Below are 22,690 nucleotides of genomic sequence, written 5' to 3' on the forward strand. Positions count from 1 at the left end.
TTTTTGGTTGGGTCCCCAGGCCTCTACAGTTCCAAGAGACTATACGCATTATTTACCTGGCAAGGGATTTAGGATTCCTCCCTTGGTGGATCTTCCTCTAGTATTTCTTCCTATAGTCATCTCTATTGTGGACTGGCTGCCTTGCATTTTAAGGCGCTCTGCCTCCTTCTCCCTGGCTGCTTTGTGGGTCTTCCTGCCTGCTTTCTTCGAGGGTCTCTCATAGGTCTCTTCCTCTGAGGAGTCTGAAGGTTCTGGCAATTTTTTCTTCTTTGTTATATCTGCATACGAAGGCCTGGAGGGGTTGCCCTTAGGAGAGCCAAGCAATGCATCTCCGCCTCGCTCTTTATTTTCCTGTGGTTCTTCGGCCTGTGCTGGATTGGTCAGATCCGTTTCTGGGGGTTCTGATGGAGAGGCTTCTTCAGAGATTGGGGTCTCATCCGGTTTCTGTTGGGTTTCATTTTCTTTGCTGGGTTTTCCTTGATTATTCCCCTTTGTGGCTCCTTTCCCTAATGCTTTTGCATGGCCCGTTTTCTGGATTGTAGTCCATTGATCTCCCTTGGGGGGGTGGATCTGTTCTTCCGTTTTTTTCTTGCAGTGTTTTGCGAAGTGGCCATAACCATGACAGTGTCTGCATTTAAAGGGGATCTGCTCATAATCCAGCTCTTGGATATGGGACCATCCTGCCACTGTGAGTTTTATTGCTTCGGGTAGTCCTTCTTCCAGATCTGCTTCCACGCATATTCGGGCACAGGAGTATTGATCTTTCCTTATGGCCTAATAAATGTATTTGCCAAGGGAGTTGCCGATGATTTGGAGAGATTTCTGGCTCCAGCAGTGTAGGGGGAGATGGGGGAGCCGCACCCAAACTGGAACCGCAGAAGGAGCATCCTGGGTCGGATCGAAATCTGGAGACCATTTATTTAAGTATAGTCCCTGTGGCCCCGTGAAGTATGACCCGTTCCTGAAGATGAGGCTCCGGTCTTCTGCTGATTCAAAGACAAATACAAAGAAACCTTTGCCTACAAAATAAGATTTAATTCCTTCCTTGATCAGAGGGGTCCAGTTTCTCTTGATCCAGTCTTCTACAGATTTGGGCGATGGCCAGAGGCCGGTGAACTGCCCTATGAGCCCTCTATCAACTAGATTCAGAGCCGAGCGGCAGGTTTCTTCCTCAGGGAGGGCCACCGAGGGAATGCAATCTTTTTTCTTGACGAATTTCTGTTGTTGAGCAGATGGAGGGCGTCTGTTGCATGCTTCGATAATTTTCTGGAATTCTATGACTTCTGGAGGGAGGGGGGAGGATCCGCCTCCCCATCACTAGGCATGGCTGCCAAGAGCCGCAGCAGCAAGAGCGATCGCGGCACCATCACAGGGGCGGCGCGGGGGCTAGGTCACGTTGTGGTTCAACTAACACCAAGCCCTGTTTTTTCAAAATATTGAAAGGTTTTAACCAAGTAGTTTCCACCATCATAATGGATTTTGAACAAGTAGGGTGTATGAGGTTTTGTGAAAGGATTCAGGGGTATCATCTACAGTTGACAAAGGAGTTTGCTAGGAGTTTTGATGGTTTGCAAGCAAAGGTGGGAACACTAACTTTTTCTAGTCTTTGCTCAATCAATAGTTGAGGCTACTAAGATCCCTTTGAATGGAGAGGAGTGGTTCAAAGGTATGGAGTTTAATTTGGTTGATTTCAAATACTTTCTCAAACCAAAACACCAGAAAGGATATGGTTCTGTTGTTCCAAGAAGCCATCTACAATACCATCATAGTAAATTATTGGAAGTGATTCAAAGGTATTTCACATGCAAAGGGAGATTCATTAAAGTATATCGTTGTCACATCAAGCTCTTAATACATTTTACTAACAAGAAGCCTTTGAATATTCCTTATTATTGGTTCAGGAGTCTATGTAAGATGGTTTACATATTTCAAACAAAAGGAAATCATATTGAAGCCAATTTGTTTCATTTTTCATTAACTAAATTGCTAGTGATAAAGGAGCTTGAGAAGAAGGAGCAGTCATGGCAGGAGTTTTTGGTTTCTTCAGGATGGGTAACATAATCTTCAAACAGTCAGAAAACCAAGAAGGACACCCCATTAGTTGTGATTAAAGGCGTTTCACCTACAGCAGCAAGATTAGTCAAAAAGCCTTTGACTAAAATCAAATCAGTTGATAAGAAAAGTGCTAAGAAGCTTCATTTCTCACCTGAAGCAGAAAAAGTGGCAAGAGTACCAAGAACAAGAGTTTTAACCAAGAGATTGCATGTAGGTCATCCATCTACACCTATTCAAGTTGTGGAATCATAAAGTACATGGAAGGAAGTGGAAATTGATGAAAGGTACCAAAAAATTGGAAATTTACAAGATTAATTGTTCAAAGCCCATCCGACAATAACATATTTGCATGAAGAGAATAAGGAACTTAGGCATACAGTACCACAAGAAACTATTCAACCTAGTGAAGGAGAGCCATCTAAGAAAACATTGGCATATGCTGACAAAGGCAAAGGCAAACTAGTCATTGATGTTGAAGAGTTAAAGGAGGCAATTGAGCAATCAAGGAAACCTAGAACTAGGTCTGCTGCCAAGATGCCAATGCAAGTAAAGGAGATTGTTCAACCGAAATAGAGGATGGTTTTAGATGAGCAAAAAGAATTTGAGAGATTATTGGAACAACTTGAAAGAGTTTAACAACAGGCGGATCAGCGTGCAGAGAAGGAACATAGGGATAAATTAACTTTGTTTAAGCAAGTACAAGTTGTTGAACCAGTCCTTGGTAAAGCTAGATACAAGTTGAAGTGGACCTTGCATCTACATAGGCAAGTGAAAAAAATTTATGTACAAATTTTGGTGCTAAAAAGAAGGCTTAGGTTAGTAAAGCAAAAACTCACTGAGTCTAAGCAATCTGGAAGAAAGAGAAAGAGAGGTAAGTTGGACATACTATTATAGGCTAGTACAAAGATAAATCTTCAGCAAGATAGTACCACTCAACTCTAAATTTTTGTCTTTTGGCTCAAAAAATCAGAATTAGATCAGTTTTGTTGAAGCTTGCAAAAACACAGTTAAGGGTTTGCTGCACTTTTTATATAATTTTTGGTACTGGTGGGATAGTGAAGTTTTGAAGTCTTGATTTTCATAAGGGGAAGCTACATGAAGGTCACAACATTCACATTGATGTTTTCAAAACACTTTATATCAGGAAAAGTCACCATATGTTCAAATTTTTGAAGGCGTTGCGAAAGGAGACAATCTTGCTACGAAAGTGGGGGATAGTCCAAAAGGAGGTTTGCAAGCATTTTGAATCTTATCTAAGAGGTTCAACACCATCATAGAGGTATTTGAAACATACCCATTTGCTCCATTTTGACAGGGGAAGGCTACAACCATACAGAGCATGGAGGCTACTTCATTTTGCTGTGAAACTGCCTAATGCGTTGCAAGTCTGGACAGTCAACACCATTTCATTTCAAAATTCGAATTTTTGACTTCTAGAAGTAGTTTCGAGTAGTTGAATAGGTGTCTAGTAGCATTAAGTTATGTAATTAAAGTTGTTAAGCAAATATTCCATTTAGTTAGTGTTTTGAAGATGTATTGGTCGATAGCAAAACCACTCCTATTTTTCAGTATATGCACTAAAACTTTGATGTATTTAGTTAAAAGTTTGTTTTGGTCAATGATTTCGACCACCTAGAGTGGGAGATCGAACCTCATGATGTATATAGAGATGAAAAATATGGTAATGGGTTTTGTTGGTCAGATTAGAGAAGGGAAGATTTTTTGTGTGCACTATATTTCCTGAAAACATTGCTAGTGAATGAATGAAAGTTAGAAGGTGATTTACAGGGATTCCTGTGTCAGAATCTTGGTGGTTTGTGCTCCTTTGATTTTGTAAGTTGTCTCATGTGTTTACATTTCTTAAATGTATATCTTCTTGCTTGGGAAAAACCATATGTTAATTTAGTATTCATATTTCATAGTGCTCTGATTTAGTTTTTCAAGTTATCAATGTTTTCATCTTAAAGCAACAGTTTAGAATTCATCTATGTTATTGATGCTCTATGTGTTGACTTTCACCTTTCTACACTCACCCTCTACATCGATTTAACCTAAATTCCACCACCAAGTCTGCCTACCTTGCCCATGTGAAGAAACCTTCCTCTTTTCATTATATCATTACACAAAAAACTGATTTGAGAGGACTCCATGCCCAATGGATCTGTATCTTTTCTCATCAATATACATTTGAAAATTAGACCTTATTGGCCATCATACCCAGCCTAATATCATATCATTTTAAGCAATCTAAGTGAGAGAGCCCTCTCCAAGGTCAAAAGGGATAGATTATGACCTAGAAGTGGTTTGTGGTCACCTCTTCAACTTCTCTCCTAAGCCTAAGGAATTTACAGAGTGCTAACACACCATACAAAAGAAAGGAAACATATAAAATCTCTTTCAGTTTTCTTATGTTTCTTTTTTTTCATCATTTCCTTTTCCAATACGAGATTACTATTGTATTCTCAGAATATGAGATCTGATTGCAACAAAAATACAAATTCCTTTAGATCTTTGTTCCATTTTGAAATATTGATATTGCAGACTTTGTTGGAATGCAAAAGTTTATTGTTAGATACTTCATATTTTCAAAGTCTTTCATCCTAAACAGGAATATTGGAAGTAGGGAAAGACTGGTTATCTATATAATTCTCAAATTATAGGCTAAATGTTTTGTATTTTTCTTTCAAATTTTAAGGATTTTATATATATTTTTGGAAAAAACAAAATTTTCAAAAATTCAATAGTTTATTGGAGAAATACTCGTTTAAATAGGAAAATTAACTATTAGCATTTTTGTCATCTTGAGATGGCCTGTGACAGATCACCCTGGAAAAGGATACAAGATTTCATACTTGAAAAGTGCTTGCTCCAGAAGCATCATCTATTTTAGTCTTTATCATCCTCCATAATTTATGCATTATGTCATGTAATTTTGTTGAGTAGATACTAATTTGAATTTTAGATGCCTGAAGCCCTACTTTGACATTGCTTTCAATTATCCTTTTTTGTATTTTAATACAAGCAATATTTGACCAAAAGTCCAAACCACCAAAGAAACAAATCATTATATTGCAATTTTAGAAACTAACCCGAGCTCTAACATGCTTTTATTTTCCTTTTGAGATTCATCATCACATAGAGATGACATCCCTTTCTGAGGCATCCCCCAGCTGCATAGCAGAAATTTGTGAAATGATACTGGTCAGGTCGATTCCTATATCTTTGTTATTTTTTCCATCATGCCAGATGCACATAAACCTCTCGTCCTTACAACTAATTAAAACATCATAAGTTTCTAATTCACCATATCATAAAGTCCAAGGGAAGTTAAATACAAATTCTACTTGATGCTATATGCACATAAATCTCTCGTCCTTGCAACTAATTAAAACATCATAAGTTTCTAATTCACCATATTCTAAAGTCAAAGGGAACTGAAATACATTTTTTTTTCAAACAATGAAATGGTCCTTCGTCTTTGTCCCTCTGCGTAAATGACACTAAGTGAGATTGTTGGTATTCTGTTTAGGTGAGAGTAATTGATATTGCTAGACCAAATCATAATCATACTCACATAAAAATGCTTTTCGCGTGTTAAGCTAACCCAACCCAACATATTATTAGTGGAGATTTGAATATGGTGGGGACATCGTTCCTCCCAACAATTCCGAAATTAAAGTCTACTTAGTGACATTCCCGGGGGCAATACTATTTTCCATAGTCATTGCATTTTATCTAGTTCATGACACCAATCTTTGACCCCTGTCGTACGTTATGGAATTCCTTCACCTTCATGTCTGGGTAAAAACTGGAAAGATATATATATATATATTTTGATTTAGTTACCGAAGAATCCATAGTAAAAACCATTTTTTCATCAACGTTTCAAATCCCAATCGGGATCCATCATCAGGACTTCTTAAATGCTTGATAGTAGAAGAGCTTAATTTAGGGATTAATTATTAATGAGATAATTAATTGATTTTAATTTATTAAAAATTATTAATACCGAGCATCCCTTGCTTCATTTTATATTCCTCTACTGGAAAGATATGTTTCCTTAACTTATTTCTAAACCGTTCTTGAGTGACGCTTGCAATGTAGTCAAGGTTAGTGAAAACATTTAGTTATTGTAGGCCCACTAGGGTGAAAATAGTATTGTTAATGCTTTTTCATGGTATAAAATTGTATGCCATGTGCAGTGAAGAATTCCAACTATATACTGATCATATTCATTAGTATGAAAGTGAAGCTTTTATATTTTTGTTATAATGTGTCTTCCACCGAGCATCCCTTGCTTCATTTTATATTCCTCTACTACTATTTCAACTGATGGCATTTTGACTTTGAAGTTAAATGATTTGTGAAATTAATGTGATGATCTTACGGGAAAGAAGAGTTGGTGTTTTTATTTCATTTGGCAAACTCTAGACTATGTTTTTTTACACTTTATGGTTAATTAGATTTCTAAGGTTTTTAAGTAAGTTTTGGTAAACAAATGTTGTATTGATTACAATATATTTTGGTATGTTATATTGATTAGAGTATATTTTGGTATGGGACATATAGCATAGATTCACCAATTCCCTATGAAAAAATAAAATTCGGCAATTCCATACGATTATCATATTGTTTGTTGAAATTGGATTCGGTTTTCTGGATAACTAATTAATTGATGAAAGATTAATCAAAATTCTAGTAGTTTACCAAGACAGAAGGATGGTTCATTCAATACCAGAGGATGCAAATGGTAGTGCCTACACAAATAGATAGTAGTGAGATGGAGTCCATGTGGAAGGAAAAAAATAGAAAATTATAGTGGAATAGATAGTAGTGGGATGACATCCATATAGAAGGAAAGAAAATAGAAAATTATAGTGGAATTAGAAAGTTTTCCATTTTCCAACACATAAAGGTTTCAACTTTTGATGAGGAGGAAATTCCTCTGATAAGTCGCCTGCCTAGAAGTGCCCCTTTCCTGCAAACTATTACACTTACACTGTTGAGATGTTGGTATTTTTGTTATAATGTGTCTTCTACCGAGCATCCCTTGCTTCATTTTATATTCCTCTACTACTATTTCAACTAATTGCATTTTGACTTTGAAGTTAGATGATTTGTGAAATGAGTGTGATGATCTTATAGTAAAGAAGAGTTGGTGTTCTTCTTTCATTTGGCAAACTCTAGACTCTGTTTTTTTACACTTTATGGTTAATTATATTTCTAAGGTTTTTAAGTAAGTTTTGGTAAACAAATGTTGTATTGATTACAATATATATTTTAGCTTAATTAGTTATCTTTAATTTTGTTTAGCATTTGTCTAGTTAAATACTTATAAATCTATTTAGTTTAAATTCTTTTGAGTTAAACACATTAATGTATGCCGATAAGTTTAATAGAAATTAACATGTTTGAATAAAAATAACTTTAATTATTTTATATTCTTTTGAGTTAAACACATTAATGTATGATAATAAGTTTAATAGAAATTTCATTTACAAATGTAGAGAAACATGTTTACAAATTTCTTGCAAAACACTCAGATTCGAACTTTAGGATGACATGGTGGAGACTGCAATATTGATGGCCCTTATGCATTCTAGTTTCAATTTACTCATTTTTTGTATTGTTGATACCTCATCTTCGGGATTAGGTAAATCCATGTAGAATCGTGTAAATAGAAAAAAAGAAGAAGAATTGGAATATGAAGAGACACTGGGAGATGAAGCCCATGAATCTCTCCCTCCATGTATATATCTATGATCAGTCTTAATGAAAAATCACAAATCACTTTGAGGAGTTACCTCCTAGCCTGACATGGTATTAGAGCACAGGTCCTAGCCTCTATTTCTGGCTCCCTGCCTGCCCTTGTAACTCCTTCTTGCCTATGTTCTACATATTTTTGTAGAACTGTCATCTCTATCCTATAGTTCAAAAAAAAATTCTCTCCCCAATCTGTCTCATGCTCTCCATTCCATTTCTACACCATTATACTAGAAGCCCAACGAAAAGCTAAGATTTAAAAATTCACTGGAAGCCAAGTTCAATAACCAATTGATGGTTTGCCTGCATTCATGGCGTGATTGAACTTTCGGGCGCAATTTTGTGTTTGTTGCCTCCTGCTTCATTTCCAATTATGCATTAGATTTTCTAGGGTTCATCTTCACTATTTTGGGAGACTGGTGAGCAAGAGTTACTAGTTGTTGTGCCAAATTTTTTAGCCATCTTTTATATTTTTGCAGAGGCGAATAGAGCTCGTTCGTGTGGTGAATGGTATGTCAGTTTTTTTTTACTATGTCTACGCGCAACAATGTTATGAAGTTGTTGGAGTGATACGCAGAAATTTCTTTGAAAATTGTTGGTGTGATTGTGTATGACTGTGTTTGTGTGCAACAAACACGGGTTTTAGAGTTCTGATCACTTTGATCACACCATCATTCATATATTGAAATTAGTGTATGGTGAATGTATTGGTGGTATTAGGGTTAAACAATGTTTTTTTAACCGCTTGTATCACGACATCACACCAACTCCTCCCCATACCATCCATTGTGGCTCTCTATTATGGCGTAACACTGCCTCCTTCCCATACCACCCATAGTTGCTCTCTATTGCGGCATCACACCACCTCCTCACCATACCACCCATCGTGGCTCCCATACACTCCTTGTACGATATCACCATATGCTCCTTCTATGACATCACCATACACTACATACACCTCCCCTCATTATAAAATTATCCTCCTGACTCCTGGTCATACGTTGACCCCGCGCTCATATAACTTTGCCATATAACCCCACACTCATATGACTTTGCCATAAAACCTCGTGCTATAATATAACTCTGCCACAATTATATATAAATCCTGTCCAATTAATACCTCCCCCATATAACCCCTCCCCCATTAATAACTCTAATATATTATTCCTCAATATTTTTTTTCCAAAGTTTGCCACAAGAAGTGCATTTTTTTTGCGACCATAAGTGCATTATTTTACACAATACACATATTTTTAAATGCATTCACTTATATCAATTGTTGGAGTAGTTCTCTATGGAAAAGATAACTATCCTGAATGGTCAAGGAAGATAAAACACACTCTCATTTTTAATGAGTTGTGGAGAGGAGTTTGTGAAGGAGAAGGAGATAATGCACCTGCAAAGCCCACTTCAGATAAGGAGATTGCTATTTGGGAAAATAAGAACAACAAAGTGTATGCCTTGATTGCAACATCTGTAAATGAAGAGGTGAGTCGCCATATTTCACCATTTTCAAATGATTTTGAAGCCTTAAAGAAGTTGAAGGAATTGTATGGCTCACACTCTGAACTTGAAGTTGTCCAATTGATGATTAAATTGTTCAGTCTTGAATTGAAAAATGATGACCCTCTTACTTTAGCATCAGAAGTAAGATCCATTATGCATGATATAAAAACCATTGGTGTTGAAATAGACATTCCTGCCATGGCTTATGTCAAGGCACTATATCCCACTTATTGAAATTATCTTGAGTCATTGCAAGCAAGTGGAAACATCAAGGAGATTACCTTTGACTCCCTTGAGAAGAAGTTTGCTAAGAGAGAGAGAGAAGGCTTTTGGGAAGAAGACAACTCCTTGGTATTCTAAAGAAGTTGTGTGTCTTGCACATAGAAAGAATAATCATGCACAAGATTCTTCTAGAGGAAGAGGTGGCCGAAGAGGAAGAAGGAATTTTAAAGGCAGGGGGCGCTGACAGTCCAAAGGAGAAAAGTCTGATCTTCATTACATACAATGCAATAGAGATGGACATGATGCATCCACATGTAAGTTGCCTTAGGACAAAATTGAGTAGGAAAGAAATGAAGGCAAAGATAAAACCAATGACAAAGGGAAAGGTAAAGCACTCAAATCCACACTATGTTGTGTCACAATGCAACATTGGAGTAATTGAAGACTTATTTAATGCTTCACTTGCTTCTTGGAAAAATGACTGGTTGCTTGATTCAGAAGCAACTTGCCACATGACTTTTAGGCAAGATTTTTTTGAAGAATTCACTGACAAAGTTGATGGAGTGATATACTTTGCAGATAAGTCAAAACTCAAGCCATCAAGGCTTGGAACCATCAGGCTCAAATTTCTTGGTCTTCCACACTTTCTTCTACATGATCTTCTATACCTCCTGGAGCTGAGGAGAAACTTGTTGTCTTTGGTCCACATCCTCCAGCAAGAACATTCCATTCATATATTTTATGGCAAGGTTGAGGTCAGAAAAACATCATATCACTCACTTGTCATGGCAGGGATAGAAGAATAAATACTTATGAAGATGCAAGGTACCTCTGCTCATGCACAAAACTTTTCATATAGTTCTCATTATGATGAAGGCACATTTCCATCAAGTCTTTTATGGCATGCTATACTTGGACACTTGAACTATGACAACCTTAGTTTGTTAAAGAAAAACGGTGTTATTGGTTTGCCTACATTTCCTAGGAAACTTAAGCAATGTGATGCTTGTATTCTAAGAAAACATAAAAAACAATCTTTTCATGATTCTCATTCCAGAGCACATAGAAAACTTGAACTTATTCATTTAGATTTATGTCCCGCAATGCATGTTTCTTCTAAAAATGGTAATAAATATATGATAGCATTTATTGATGACTACACCAGAATGTGTTGGGTTTATTTATTGAAGAACAAATCCAATGATTTTCAAACATTCAAGAACTTTCATGCATGGATTGAAAATGATGCACAATCTCATAGTGGCTCTATTCGTACTGATAATGGAAAAGAGTACACTTAAAATGAATTTGAAAACTATCTTCACTAGCATGGGACCAAACATCAAATAATTGTGCCTTATAATCCCTAACAGAACGGAGTAGCTGAAAGAATGAATAGGAAAATCTTAAATACGGTATGTTCCATGATGTTTTTCAAGAATGTTAAACTGATGTTCTAGGCTGATGCAGTTATAAGTGTTGTGTATCGAAAGAATAGGTGTCCATATAATGTTATTAGAAACAAGACTCCCTATGAAATGTGGTATGGTCACATTCCTTCGGTGAGGCATGTCAAGGTCTTTGGTTCCACCTGTTATACATTGATACATAAGGAACAAATAAACAAACTTGGTGCAAGGAGTCGTAAGTGTATATTATTGGGGTACTCAAATACCTCTAAAGCATCTCTATGATGAAGTTAATAAGAAGTTTATAGTGTCTAGAGATGTGATATTTCTTGAATATTCCAAGACTGACAATGTGTTTGAGTGACAACTTGATCGCTTGGATAGATTCAGACATGCAAAGTCTTTTCAAGAATTTGATAATGAGATTCCACATCTTGAAGGGGGGGATTCCTATACCTTAACAATCCGTGGAATCTTCTTCTAAAGCACTCTCTCCCCCACATGAAGCTCCAACCACTTATGACACTTTGAGTGACGTGATTGATAGAATTGGGAGACTAAATCTTGATTAAGCCCCAACTCAGTCAACTGAGCAGTCTGGGCCATCTTAGAAAGGTCCTCCAAAATGGCTGAGAAAGACACTTGAAAGTGTTCATCCTGATGAGGTTGGAAAGATAGGAACAAGAATCTCAACCAGTCAAAATGGAGGTGATGTAGACAATTATGATTCACTTGTTGATATGGATGTTTCTTATGATTTTGAATTGAATTTGTATACATATTTGAACCAAATTCCTTCAAAGAAGCCACTTCTCATGATGAATGGAAAGAAGCGATGCAAAAAGAATATGATGCCTTGATAAAGAATGGCACCTGGAAGCTGGTTGATCCTCCATTGGGAACCAAGCTAATAAGCTACAAGTGGGTCTACAAGAACAAGTATAAAGTTGATGGCTCACTTGACAAGCACAAAGCCAGGGTTGTGGAAAAAGGTTTTTCACATAAGGAAGGGGTTGACTATGAGGAGAATTTTTCTCCCAGAACGAAATGGGCTACCATCCAAACACTATTTTCCTTGGCAGCACATAACAGTTGGAAAGTCCATCAAATGGATGTGAAAACTTCTTTATTAAATGGAGATCTGAAAGAGAATATTTTTATGTCCCAACCAGGAGGATTTTTTGTGAAGGGTCAAGAACACAAAGTATGCAAACTTGTAAAATCCTTGTATGGTCTCAAGCAAGCACCACGAGCCTGGTATGAGAAGTTAACTGAGCATCTTCTGAAACTCAACTTCAAACATTATGACCTTGATGGTTCAACTTTGTTTGTCAAGAAAGTTGGCAAAACAATTGTATATCTTATGGTGTATGTAGATGATCTTTTGATGACAGGGAACAATGAGAGCTACATTACATCCATAAAGAATGAATCGAGGAAAGGTTTTGAAATGAATGACCTGGGATATGTTCACTATTATCTTGGTACTGAAGTAACTCAACATCTGAAGTTTATATTCCTCTCTCAGAAGAAGTACTTTGGAGATTTGTTGAACATGTTTGGAATGGTTGAGTGAAATCCTTTGACTACTCCAATGGAACATAACTTAAAGCTCACATCCATTGAAGGAAAATAATTTGAGGATGCAACAATGTATAGACAAGTCTCAACTACTTGATTACTACCAGACCATACATTTCATTTATCATTGGAATCCTCTCCAGGTTTATGCAAAAGTCTTGTGGGGGACATTGGTCTGTTATGAAAAGAGTTATAAATTAATTGAATGGAATTAAAGACCTTGGACTTAAGTATACATAGTTGGGCGACTTCAGCTTGAATAGATACTAAGATTCAGACTTTGATGGAGATAAAGAAACTGGGGTATCTACTTCAGGTTATGCTATGAATCTCGGATCAAGAGTTGTCTTCTGGAGGTCACACAAATAATCAGTCCCAACGGATTCCACAACTGTGGAAAATATGTGGCAACAACTGAAGAAACAAAGGAAATTGTGTGGCTCAGGAAAATTCTAGAAGATTTGCAGGAGAAACAAGTGCATTCAACTCCTCTCATGATTAACAAAACTTCTGCAATAAAGTTGGCCAAGAACCCAAAGTTCCATGATCGAACAAAGCATATCAATACAAAATACCATCTGATTCAGCATCATGTTGAGCCCAAGATAATTCACCTATGCCATTGTTCCACAAATGAGCAGATTGTAGACGTCTTCACTAAAGCGCTTAGAAGAGAAAAGTTTGAAAGATTCAGAATGATGCTTGGACTCACCAACATTCCTTCAAATTAAGGGGGGAATGTTGACACCTAATTTGTGGGATTAGGTAGATCCACGCAAAATAGTGTAAACATGAAATAAGGAGAATTGGAATATGAAGAGACACTGAGATATGAAGCCCACGAGTCTCTTCCTCCATGTATATATCTATGATCAATTTTAATGCAAAATCACAATTCGCTTTGAGGAGTTACCTCCTAGCCTAACATGCATTTCGCCCTTTTGTTTTTTATTTGACTTATACAACAGAGAAACAAAGTCCTTAATTTTTTGCATGCTTTCACAATGTTTGAAATTGTTGAATTGGTTTTCAGTTTCAACCACATCCATGTTTTTTCCTCAAGATGTTGCAGGTGACACTTTCACTGTCATCGTGGAAGAGTAACAACTTAATGCTACTCTTTCCTATCATACTACCTTACTATGTTTCCTTTGCAACATGTGGTGCAATTGCTAGTTTAGTTTGGATTTCTTAAGTATTTAGATGGATTAATTTTTTCAAGATATAAATTTTGAAAAACAAGTTCGACTTGAAATTTTGAGGAGAGATTTATATTAAGAGATTTGATTTCTTTTAAGGTAAGTTTATGTTGATTTTTGATAACATTAGTACACCAATGTAAATTAAGTGGGTGGTAAATGTGGATAGGTATTAAGTTATTACTATTTCTTTAATTTATTAATGTAAATATTTTTTTGTGCTTAGAGGTGCTCTACAACCCATTCTAAGAGAAATGTTGTCACTTAAAGTTACATTTAAAGATAATAAAAATAATAAAAATGCAATCCTCACACACAACAATTATATTTTTGAACTTCATATTTAGATTTAATTAATAGACATATAAAAACTTAACATATATATAAATGATATGTATATGTGTAATTTATTACATTCTTAATATGAAGTTGATATATAACGTCTAGAAAATATTATTAAAAACTAAAATGATGCGAATTATATATATATATATATATATATATATATATATAGAGAGAGAGAGAGAGAGAGAGAGAGAGAGAGAGAGAGAGAGCCACAATTATGAAAATAATAGAAATTCCTGCATGATTTTGAGAAAATCCAGCTGATTTTTTTTAAATCTAGGTTACAGTTGCCAAGCTTCATGATTTTGGGTGCCCTAGGGGTCCTTTATGGCGTTGAATCCATTTCCACCACCAAAAAAATAATTTAAACATTCCCACAATCAAATTCTAGGTTACAGTTGCTTCATGATTTTGGGTGCCCTAGGGGTTCTTTATGGTGTTGAATCCATTTCCACCACCAAAAAAACAATTTAAACATTCCCACAATCAGGTTTCTTGAAGAATTTTTTGTCAGATTCCTGCCAGAAATTCTACGCTGGTTGAAATTGTGGCCTTGTTAAACAGTAACTATTTCTTAATTCATTAATAAATTATTTATGAATAATATTTGCAATTCCTTCAATATTTAATATGAGGCACACACACACATAATGACTACATGTAACATTTAAAAAAATATTTATAATAAAAATAATCACATATATATATATATAGATAGTGAGAAAGATAATATTTTATGGATATATGTATTTTAATGTGAACTATGTATATTATATAAAACAAATGGGAAATTTTTTTTTATAGTTAAAACATTTTAATAATGTGTTACTCAAAACCAATATAGATCCATCTTAACTCTAAATCTACCAAAAGGCAAGAGGAATCAAATATTTTGAGGTGCAAACATTTGCTTAAGTTGTGCACTCAAAAATAAGTTGCATGTTGAGAGATTTGATGTATCTGCACATGGATCCACGTTGGTGGTTATGGCAACCCAATATGAAAGAGATGTTGTTCAACAACATTATATATATATATATATATCAGTCTTGGATAGACGGTGATCGGGTGATATGTTAAGGCACCAGTTCAATTCCTTGCCCTTAATAGGGTGATATATTGGACATGTTGGAGATATAGTCCTGCCAAACTTACTAAAAAAGGAATATCTATATATATATATATATATATTATTATTATTATTATTATTATTTTCCTTGGAAAAGTCTGGGTAGATCAACCTCGAAGGGAATCTTTTAAAGCCCATCCGCCAAACTAGCAGGGCCTAACTCCAAGGGTGTCGAGGAGAATTTATCTTGTGACCTCCCGATTGGCGAGGTACTTAACAACGAGAACTCAACTAGTTAAGCTAACCCTTGGGGTGTATATATATATGTGTGTGTGTGTGTGTGTGTATTACACCATACTTAAAATACTTCAATTTCCACTTTAATTTTACATCTATTTTATATAAAAAGATAAAGTAATTGAAAGTAAAAAAAATATCACTTGAGAGAGATATATTTCACCAATGCTATGTAAAAATAGTAATATTAATAGTACATCATGTTTAATTCAATTTATGTACAATTACATGTAACATTTAAAATAAAATACATTAATAACAAAAAAATTAGCGTAAACCATAAATAAAATATTTCAATTTCCATATTAAATAACATAATTTTATATCAACTTTATATAAAGAAAACTAAAGTACTTTATATTAAAAAAATAAAATCTTATATTTTCATTTTGAAGAAGATGTGTAATTTATTTCATTCTTAATATAGAATTTATATACAATATTTAAAAAAAATTAATAACAAATTTTAATATGGGCTATAAATCAAATTAATACACACACACACACACACAAGAAAATAGAGAGATTATATTTTATAGATATATATTTTCTACTTCAAAATATAAGGGAGCGTGTATTAACATTTTAATGTGAAGAATGTGAATCATAGATAAAATATTTTAATGTCAATTTTGTATATATTATATTAAACAAGTGAAAATAAAAAATTCCTATAGTTAAAGCATTTTATTAACGTGTTGTTGAGAACAAGTATAGATTAATCTTAATTTTAACTCTACATAATCAAATCTCTCAATTTACAAATCTTTCATTGGGTTTTACACTCAAAAAGAAGTTCACATCTCTAAAAATTTAATCCATCTGAGCACTTTGTAGATCCAAAATTAAGATAGATCTATCATGGTAAATAAATAAAAAGGATCTTAAGTTATCTAAGTTTTTATACGTTAATTAACTAAATGTTTTGAAAGATTTTAGTTACTAATATGAATCATTATTTTTTGTAAGCTTGGTAGGATTATCCGATTTTTGTGTTTAGGTTCAAATCTTGTACCCCCTAGCGGGCTCAATAATGGACATGTAAACATGAATCATTATTATTTAAATTTATTTTAATGTAACATGTATATTATTATTTTTCTCTTGAAAAAATTATCTGTAGTTTTATTAATAAAAACAAAATTACAATATAACAAATGCAAATCCAAATCGAATCAATTTATTATTTTTATTATTTATTAATTTATTAATTAAATTAATATTATATTATATTTTTATTATTATTTAACTTAAGATTTCATGTTAGATCTAAGACTTTTGTGATCCATAATGTAGAAAATAGTCTTTCGGATTAATCACATCGTTCGGATTGGGTCATTTTACAATTACTACAACGTCTTACTTATCTGAATATAATACTCCTCTTGGTATAATGAAATATTTATCTGAACTAACCTTAATTTTAAGATATCAAATATTTCAAAAAAATAATTATATTTTTGAATTTTCCAACTATAATATAATATAACATTTTAATTTTAATTTTCATTAAATAAAATAATAATAATAAAATATATTTCTCTCATATTGATATTATGATTGAGATTATGCATGACATCACGGATTTGGAATTCACAATGTGCATATGTCTTAATTCAAGAACTTATATCTCTAATGCACTTTAAATGGTTAATGATCATTTCCTTATTCTTACTCTTTGTGTGGTTAGTGAATTCTTCCTATTGAAGTGGTTTGTATAGCTTTATTATCCTATAGTTGTTCCTATGTGAGGAAAAACTAACACATTTATTATTTCTTTGATGATATCTTATTAGTCCCTGCGTGTGACAGTGGATTATAGTAATTGAAATGATTCCTTATATTAGTCTTTACCCAGAAATTAAGATAACAAACCCAAAGTTTTAAGAAAAAAATTGTTTTGTACTTTTTAGCTGCCTTATCAAATATTGGCAATGCTTTTCAGTGGCCAATGACTATTTTTGACGTGTCTTATTTGGCCTCGGAATCTTGACAATGCTTTTCAGGGGCCAATGACTATTTTTGACGTCTTATTTGGCCTCTTCCCGAGGTCGAGAGACGCATACCATATGAAAATATTAGATTAAAAGAGTGTATTGTAAAAAAAAATAGGTTTCAAAAAATTCATGATCGAGTAATTCTAGCATTAGTCGATTGACATTAAATATTTTTGCTAAAAAGTAATAGTAACATTCTCCACAATACATGTTCTCTCAACTATCCATTCCCTCTTGAACATTTTCTTTGAACTATCCATTCCCTCTTGAACTGCCACCTAATGCCATATCCATTCCCTCTTGAACTGCCACCTACATTGTCATGCAAATGTCGTGTCTGTCATGTCTGTGTTTTCTGTGTTATGGTCTTTTTGCACCGCCATCAATTGGTTTACACAGCCATCAGTTGATCCAAGCCAAGCCATTTGACCGACCTAGACCTCCACCGGTTCATCTCTGCACCTCTCTGTTGCAGTAATTTTCCAGGCTAAGGGGAATGAATGGAGATAGGGACTCTGGGAAGCAGAAAAGGAAGGCTCTCCCATGCAGCCTGAAAATTTCTTCTAAATTCCAGCTTCAAAAAAAATCCTGAAAATTTCTTCTGAATTCCAGCTTCAGAAAAATTTCTTCCAAATTGCAGCTTCAGAAAAAGTGTAAGATTTAATTCATTCTAAACTAAATTCACTAAATCCATTTTGAAATGATGAGAGGAACTTGAAATTCAATCTATAAAAGCAAATCTGTAATTTTTTTGTGTAGTTTTTGTAGGAAGCCTTACCAAGAGACTTGTTGCTATGACTTTGCATAAAAAAAGAAGAAGTTGAATCCTATATCATTCTTTGATTGGATCCTCTATTTTTTTTTATGTGACACCTCTTTCACAAGTCCTTACAGCTTCGTTCCTTGTGTACTTGGTACAAGCTTTGCCAAATGTTGGGTATTTTTTTTGTATTGTGCCTTGAACCTATTTTTGCTCACTAAACGACATCTTTCATTAGTTGGATCATGCAGATTCCCATGCTCATGTCTAAACAAATGTGTCTGCTTGCGCTGAACGGATTATAATCAGCATAGGGATATACTCTATCAGTGGGTAGACAGGACCTGATTCCAATGAGGCAGGGGTCTACACGTAGGGACCTAGACAAAACACCTCTCTACACTGGGGTTTACCTTCTAGCATACAGTCAAGATCTAGACGTTTCTCATTGAGCTACCCATAGCATAGGGACAAAGGGGCTTTCTCGTCAGGAGCCTATAAGCTTAGAAGAAGTAACTAAGATATTCAAATATAGGGAAAATTTTATAACCACAGTAAACAAACGAAATTATACCCATTCTTGCGAGGTGATGAAATCTGTGGTGGAACATTTCGATTTAGAATGATGGGGATGAGCAGGCCTATCACAAGCACACTTGGCTTTATTTCCACTAAAATCTTTCAGGTGAGTGATGGACTAAGGACCCAACTCCTTATTATCTCCAGGTTGAAGCTTTCACCAAAGTTGCTTGCCTCAATGGCGGCTCAGACTGTCTATCATGCTTTCCAAGGCCTATTTGAGCCCTCCTAAACCTCGTGGAAATGGCTAATCCAGTACATATCGCATTCATCTTCTCTGGAATAGGGAAAACAAAAAGGAGGAACTATGAATCCCCAAACTGAAAGCTCTGTAATTTTCATTCTTCTAGCAGCCTAGGAGTCGAAGTTCTTAGTTGCAGATAACAATTACCTTGAGAAGGTTCTTATGCGTCCAAATGCATTAGGAATAGTGCTAGAGGTAGAAAGACATGTGCATTAGTCTGATAGTTTCCTTCACTCTCCATTTTAATTGATAAAATTGTTTCAATGATAGGAACAACTCTGAGTTTGCATGCAACACATGTGTTGATATTTCTATATTACATAATTTAAAAATATATGAATTGATATAATCAAAGCAGTCCATGTGTTAAGATTTCAACATTATATAATTTAATATAAATTGATATAAACAAGGTGGTCCATGTGTACACATGTCGTCGTTGTATGCAATCTATGTGGTTTTAAGAAACTGAAGGTCAACGTGTCCATCTAGGTCCTAGGTTAGATTGATTCACATATAGTTCTAGATCTAGCACCCTTATGCTGGTGGAATTGGGCTAACCCTTGCTATTTTCCTCTTGTTCTTGTTCAAGTATGGAATACATTTATGATTAGCCTTAGGAACCACCTTCTGACTTGGGGTGAGGTTAACCCGCGCTTTCCTCCGAGATAGAATGGTAATATTGCTCTTCCAGGGGAAAAGGAAGGGGACATGATTACTCTAGATCTACCGTGACACTAGAATACGCTATTGAAAAATATATAAAGAGATCTAAAGGAGGATTACTAGGATAGGATACGCCTTTATCTAATTAGGTGTCCATATTTTTGAGTCGGTTTCATGCTCAAGCAGGAAGCTCAATCCCTAGTGCATTGGTTTATAATACCACCCTCTTGAGACTCTAGCACTTAGCCTTTCAATTAACAGACTCCCATGATAGTTGGAAAATATCCTCTAATTATACATAGGGGCTAGTAGTAGGTGACTCCAAATTCTAAGTGAGATGCACTAACCCACCAAAACAAACTAGTGGCCTAAGCCAGCGTGAGAAGAGGGCATCTATAGCTCCAAATCTCGTGTAGAGTGTCAATTGTTATCGACAAGACTTGTTTTCTGGAAGTATCAGCCAAAAAGGCTAGCACGTCATCCCCCTCGTTTACAAGGATACGACCTTGGTTTTGAAACAGAGATAGTCACAAACTTTCTCATACTGGATAGCTTGAGTGATTGCTTTGAGTTAATATGGGGAGAAAATAATAATTACGCTGTAAGGTGTTCTCCTTTGAAAAGAACTCCCTCCATTGCCACGTGTACCCTCCTGCGCCCTCCAATCACTTATTAGACGATTAATAAACTCTGTGCCATCGGATGGTTCCCTTGGTGGTTAGGTTAATGAGGTAACCACCTACCTGTTACAGTTTCTCCATTTTACTTACCATTACTTCGCCGCTTCCACTGCCGAAGCCCCTAACATGAATGGTGCCTGCAAGTTGCCCTTTATTCCTCTTGAAGAAGTTACACTCGAATATCTCCAGAAGATTTCAACTTTGGGGTACTTTGGGGTGTGGGAGCAGTGGCAAGGTCTACAAGGTTAAGCATGCCAAGACTGGGAAAATTTATGCCCTCAAAATCATTCTGGAAAAGCACGAGCTTGCTATTCGAAAGAAAATAATGAGGGAAACGAAGATTCTCTGAAGGGTGAATTCTCCACACATCCTGCAGCGTTATGACATATTCGAGTGAATTCTCCACACATCGTGCAGTGTTATGGCATATTCGGTCGAGGAGGAGAAATCTCTTTTGTGTTGGACTACATGGACGGTGGAACCCTTGCGCAGGTTCTTCAAGCCCACAAGAAAATCCTAGAACACTATTTGGCTGAGGTTGCCAGGCAGGTGCGATTTCGAAGGTATCAAAGGCAAGTCTCCAAAAACGCTTCCATCACAGCCAGGAAAAGTAGCCCGTATGTCCTGAACACACAGGAAGTCTGAGCGATAATCAACTTTGACGTGTATAAATACTAATTTCACAAGTTGATTTTTGTTTTTTAATATAAAGGTTGTCTCCAACTTGTCATTGAAACAAAAATTCGTTCTAATTGGCTCAAAATATTACCACAATTACCACAATAATATAGTTAATATTGTATCAATGTAAAGTCAATTTGAAAAAGTTGTGTCAATGTCAAAGGGCTATAATACGGTTGTACTTCGTCCAGGACATCAAACGGATTTTGTCTTGTTGGCTCTTCTAAAAAAAACTTGGATCTAGATCTTCCTCATGGAAAAACCAAAAATGAAATGCGGCACAGATTTATGAGCATTTATTCTGCAGTTTTAGGCCGGTTGGGCAGGTGCTCAAGGGCTTGCATTACCTACACTAGAACAAAATTTTTCACCGTGATATAAAGCCCTCCAATTTACCGATCAATAAGAGAAGTCAAGATTTCCGATTTCAGTGTTAGAACTGTGTTGACTCACACTTTGGCCTAATGCAATTCCTTCGTTGGGCACTTGTGCTTATACGAGTCCTTAAAGGTTTGATCCTAATGGGTACGGTGGAAAGTATGATGGATGCTTTGCATATATATGGAGTAACACAGTTCACACTTTGGCCCAATGCAATTCTTTCATTGGGCACTTGTGCTTATATGAGTCCTGAAAGGTTCGATCCTAATGGGTACGGTGGAAAGTATGATGGATGATCTGCATATATATGGAGTTTGGGATTATATTTTCTGGAATGTGCGCTTGGAAGGTTTCTTTGTAGGTTTCCTTGTTTGTCTCTGGGGCAGAGACCTAATTTGGCCTATTTTACTTTTCTGGTGGCCGTCTGTTTGGGCGACCCTCCATCGCCACCACCTAATGCATTGCTAGAGTTTCAGATTTTTATTTGATGTTGCCTTCAAAAGGATGCATTACTTTTCCATACTGTACATCAGCATCCCTTTTTGAAGAAGTATGAATAGTAATCCTGTAACCTATCTCCCCTCGTGCAGTCTTTACACCTATAGAATTTTGAATTCCTTTCAGTATTTTGAATATTGTACTTGAGAGCATTCATTGACTTGTAATGAATGTACACTCTTGGTCTCTGGAACTCTATTTTGTAAATCATTTTGCAATGAAATTTCAATCTTCTTTACATCACTTTGTCATCAGTATTCTTTACAACACTTTGTCATCATGTTCGTTTTGTTTTTCAGGTGGCAAAATTCAAATGTATTCCTTGGAAATCCAATCATTTTCCCTTTCTAGTATTCCAATTATTATTCCACCCAACTAATGGTAAAGCTATTCTTATTTCTAATGTATGGCATACACTCTTCCTATTTTGCTAAAATTTCAGTGTAGTGTTTATAATGTGTCTGGTCTGCTTCTACATCTTGGATATTCAATGTTCACCCCTTTCAATTTTGGATCAGTGGTATGAAGATAGACCAAGGACATCAATGGGCACAACATACCAAGTCGTGTTTTGTAAAAATGAAAAGTTTGCGTCATGGGAAAGCAACCTTATAAAAATCACATAAATAATTCTTCATGGAGGGAGCAGTGAGGCAGGGCATAAAAACATGAAGAGGATAGAATTATGCATGACATAGGTGAGCGGGTTAGGTTATCATCCGTTTTCCAAAATCAGAATTTTTTTTCTCCAAAGAAAT

At 35.4% G+C, this 22,690-nt stretch overlaps 1 pseudogene; it reads left to right on the forward strand.

Moving 5' to 3' along the window:
• Window positions 1–1,097: 1,097 nt before the first annotated feature.
• On the forward strand, window positions 1,098–22,039 carry LOC149243679 (mitogen-activated protein kinase kinase 9-like; annotated as a pseudogene).
• Window positions 22,040–22,690: the final 651 nt, after the last annotated feature.

The sequence above is a fragment of the Pinus tabuliformis genome, chromosome 8, assembly GCF_031772625.1.
Source record: "Pinus tabuliformis cultivar Carrire ecotype Pingquan chromosome 8, CPIR1, whole genome shotgun sequence".
NCBI lineage: Eukaryota > Viridiplantae > Streptophyta > Pinopsida > Pinales > Pinaceae > Pinus > Pinus tabuliformis.